Source organism: Penaeus monodon, chromosome 23, assembly GCF_015228065.2.
Source record: "Penaeus monodon isolate SGIC_2016 chromosome 23, NSTDA_Pmon_1, whole genome shotgun sequence".
Taxonomy (NCBI): Eukaryota; Metazoa; Arthropoda; class Malacostraca; order Decapoda; family Penaeidae; genus Penaeus; species Penaeus monodon.
In genome coordinates, this window is record NC_051408.1 from 38,551,532 (window position 1) to 38,551,731 (window position 200).

General features: G+C 39.5%; 1 long non-coding RNA gene across 1 annotated transcript in view; it reads right to left on the bottom strand.

Moving 5' to 3' along the window:
* Positions 1–178, bottom strand: part of LOC119588018 — a 1,360-nt gene extending 1,182 nt beyond the window's left edge. Inside the window, exon 1 of the long non-coding RNA XR_005230048.1 lies at positions 50–178. This is a non-coding gene — a long non-coding RNA (uncharacterized LOC119588018). The remainder of the gene's footprint in view (positions 1–49) is intronic.
* Positions 179–200: the final 22 nt, after the last annotated feature.

Sequence of the window (200 nt, forward strand, 5' to 3'; positions counted from 1 at the left end):
TTCAATAGCGTTATCTTTTACTTTGTATTATTGAGGAAAGAGTGCTTACAGAATACCGAGAAGAAAGTGAAGCTTCATCTTGATTCAGCTGCTGATCCCGGACTGAGTCGATGGTTGGGATTCGTGAGGTATTTATACCCTGCGAATTTTAGGGGATGCCAAATCGAGAATTTCCGAAGTCGAAGAAAAAACAACATAAA